This window comes from Triticum aestivum, chromosome 1D (assembly GCF_018294505.1).
Source record: "Triticum aestivum cultivar Chinese Spring chromosome 1D, IWGSC CS RefSeq v2.1, whole genome shotgun sequence".
In the NCBI taxonomy this organism is placed as follows: Eukaryota; Viridiplantae; Streptophyta; class Magnoliopsida; order Poales; family Poaceae; genus Triticum; species Triticum aestivum.
The window spans coordinates 332,778,966-332,783,079 of NC_057796.1; positions in this window are offsets into that span (position 1 = coordinate 332,778,966).

Below are 4,114 nucleotides of genomic sequence, written 5' to 3' on the forward strand. Positions count from 1 at the left end.
CGGTCTCATGTGCGTGGACATGTAAGGTTGGTACAGGCCGCTTCATCCCACGATACCACTGAATCAAAATAAGACGTTGGTGGTAAGAAGTATGACTATCACCGCCCATGTGACGCCCGGATAATTAAGCTACAGTAACCCTCTCCTAATGATGCCACGTCACCTCGATTACTGTTGTTAATCTTGCGTTAGTTCGAAACCGATTCGAATTCAAATTAAAAATCAGGCACAAATTTTTTTTCAAACAATGAAACTAAAATGTTCGGGTCATGCCAAATAATGCATAGGTGATTATGGTGGTGAAACCAAACTTTTATGAAATGTTTAATTGCACTAAAAAGAATTAAATAGTAGCAAACCTAATTATTTAAATGCCTTTATTAATTAATAAAATATCAAACTAAATTATTTGGCGACTAGACTTTTTGTGACAGTGGACTAAATTGTCATACTAAATTAGATGCCAAGTATATATTTTACAAAAACTAAAACAATAGGAAACAAAGATACAACAGAATAAAAGAAAAGAAAATAAAATAAAACGAGAAATAATAATAAAAGAAAGCAAAACCCCCCTGCTCGGCCATGGCCCAGCAGGCCATCGGGCCAACCAGGCCGGCCCATCCGCGCCCCACCCCACTCCCCATAACCCCCTTGGCAAACCCTAGCCCGACCGCACGACCCCACTCCTCCCCCCACATCGCCCACTCCCCCCTCGATCTGGACCGAGATCGGGGGCTCGACCCCGACGCCGCTCGGTGCTGCCCCGCCGTTGCCGCTCGTCACCCTGCCGTCCTCGTCGCCGGCGGCCCGGTCGCCGCACCACCGCCATCGCCAACGCCACCTCACCGAAACTGCCTCCCCTGCGTCGCCGTCGTCCCCGACCTCCTCCCCGCGCCCCACTGCCTCGTAACCTACCACTCCCCCGTGAGCTCCCCCGGCCTCTCCTCCTCTCTCCTTCGCACGTCACGGCGCGCGTGACGCGCCCGCACGTCCATCCGGCTCCGGCCGCGCCGCTCGGGCCATGCCCTCCTCGTCCGGCCGCAACCCTGCGCGCCCCCATGCAGCCCTGCTCCGGCGCTCCGCTGCCGCCTACACGCTGCCGCATCTGCCGCTGGCACCCGCGGCCACCTGCGTCCGTGCACGTCCACCTCCGTTCTCCCGCACGCCCTAGACCACCCTTTGTTGCGCCCGCCTGCGCGCGCGCGCACCCGCAGTCTACCTCCCGCTCGCCCCCGCTGCTGCCGCCGCATCGTCGCCTCGCGGCGCTCCCAGCCCCTGCAGCTCCTTCCCCGTGTGTCGCGCCGTTGCTTCTCCCCCTATTGCGTCCTGTCCGTCGCGCCGCCCCGCGACCACGCCGGCGCGCGCGCTCGCGGCTACTCCTGCATTGCCGCGCGTCGAGCCCGCCTGGCCGTGCTCCCCGCTCCCTCTGCTCCGCCCGCCACGGCCCCGTTCACCTCGCCGGCGGCCTTGCCTGGCCTCGCAGCTGGCTGGACCGCCCGGTTCCAGGCGTCCCCGCTCGCCGTGCCCTGCGCCCGATAGCCCGGCGCCCGCTAGCCCCAGCCCCAGAACGACTATAAAAAAAGAATTTTAAATAATAATAATAGATAAAAATATTAATTAATTAAATTAACTTAATTAATTGTGTTTAATAAACCTAATTAATTAACTAACCTAACTACTCTGTTAATTAAAATAATTGACTAGGTTAATTAGTTAACAGACAATGACGTGTGGAACCCACATGTCAGTTTGACCAGTCAACGGTCAGAGTTGACCGCTGACGACATGTTGACATCATGCTGACGTCATAATTGTATTTTCTAAATTAATTAATTCTATTAATCCTAAACATGATTTAAATCTTTAATAATTAATATAAAATAATCTGTAGCTCGGTTGAAAAACTTTGTACATGAAAGTTGCTCAAAACGACGAGACGAATCCGGATACGCAGCCCGTTCGTCCGCCACACATCCCTAGCATAGCGAACACGCAACTTTTCCCCGCCGGTTCATCTATCCGAAAACGCGAAGCACCGGGAATACTTTCCCGGATGTTTCCCCCCTTCACTGATATCACCTAGCACTGTGTTAGGGCACACCTAGCTCCGCTCATTGTCATGTCATGCATCGGCATGCTTATGTTTGCATTATATTTATTGTTTCTTCCCCCTCTTCTCTCGCTAGACACCGTGACTGACGCCGCTGCTACCCAGTACGACTATGGTGTTGACGACCCCTCCTTCTTGCCAGAGCAACCAGGCAAGCCCCCCCTTGATCACCAGATATCGCATATTCCTTCTCTCTACTGCTTGCATTATAGTAGTGTAGCATGTTACTGCTTTCGGTTAATCCTATTCTGTTGCGTAGCCTGTCATTGTTGCTATAGTTGTTACCCTTACCTACTATCCTAATGCTTAGTATAGGATGCTAGTGTTCCATCAGTGGCCCTACACTCTTGTCTGTCTGCCATGCTATACTACTGGGCCGTGATCACTTCGGGAGGTGATCACGGGCATATGCTATATACTTTATACTGTTACATTACTTATGATACTATTCCGAGATGGGGGCTGAAGGGGCAGGTGGCTCCATCTCGGTAGAGGTGAGCCTGGGTTCCCGACGGCCCCCGACTGTTACTTTGTGGCAGAGCGACAGGGCAGGTTGAGACCACCTAGGAGAGAGGTGGGCCTGGCCCTGGTCGGCGTTCGCGGATACTTCAATTAACACGCTTAACGAGATCTTGGTATTTGATCTGAGTCTGGCCACTGGCCTATACGCACTAACCAACTACGCCGGAACAGTTATGGGCACTCGACGTCGTGGTATCAGCCGAAGCCCTCGTGACGTCAGTGACTGAGCGGCGCGCGTCGGGTTGGACCGCGTAACGCAACTTCCTTTGTAATGGAGGTTGCTAGGTCTGCTCTCCGGCTGCCCACGCAACATGCAGGTGTGCAATGGGCGATGGGCCCAGACCCCTGCGCGCATAGGATTTAGACCGGCGTGCTGACCTCTTTGTTGTGCTTAGGTGGGGCTGCGACGTGTTGATCTTCCGAGGTCGGGCATGACCCAGGAAAGTGTGTCCGGCCAAAGGGGATCGAGCATGTTGGGTCATGTGGTGCACCCCTGCTGGGAAGTTTATCTATTTGAATAGCCGTGATCCTCGGTAACAGGACGACCCGAAGTTGTACCTTGACCTTATGACAACTAGAACCAGATACTAAATAAATAACACCCTTCCAAGTGCCAGATATAACCCGGTGATCGCTCTCACACAGGGCGACGAGGGGAGGATCGCCGGGTTGGGTTATGCTATGCGATGCTACTTGGTGAACTTACCATCTACTCTCTTCTACATGCTGCAAGATGGAGGCTGCCAGAAGCGTAGTCTTCGACAGGACTAGCTATCCCCCTCTTATTCTGGTATTCTGCAGTTCAGTCCACCAATATTGCCCCTTTACATAGATACTCATGCATATGTAGTGTAGATCCTTGCTTGCGAGTACTTTGGATGAGTACTCACGGTTGCTTTTCTCCCTCTTTTCCCCCTTTCCTTTCCTCTCGATTGTCGCAACCAGATGCTGGAGCCCAGGAGCCAGACGCCACCGTCGACGACGACTCCTACTACACTGGAGGTGCCTACTACTACGTGCAGGCCGCTAATGACGACCAGGAGTAGTTTAGGAGGATCCCAGGCAGGAGGCCTGCGCCTCTTTCGATCTGTATCCCAGTTTGTGCTAGCCTTCTTAAGGCAAACTTGTTTAACTTATGTCTGTACTCAGATTTTCTTGCTTCTGCTGACTCGTCTATGATCGAGCACTTGTATTCGAGCCCTCGAGGCCCCTGGCTTGTATTATGATGCTTGTATGACTTATTTTATTTTTAGAGTTGTGTTTTGATATCTTCCCGTGAATCCCTGATCTTGATCGTACACGTTTGCGTGTATGATTAGTGTACGATTGAATCGGGGGCGTCACAAGTTGGTATCAGAGCCGACTGCCTGTAGGAATCCCCCTTCCACACCTTTGGCCAAAGTTGAGTCTAGCCTCGATGATTTGTGTTATCATCGACCACTTTATTGCCTTCCGTTCAACACAAACTTGTTCGTGTTT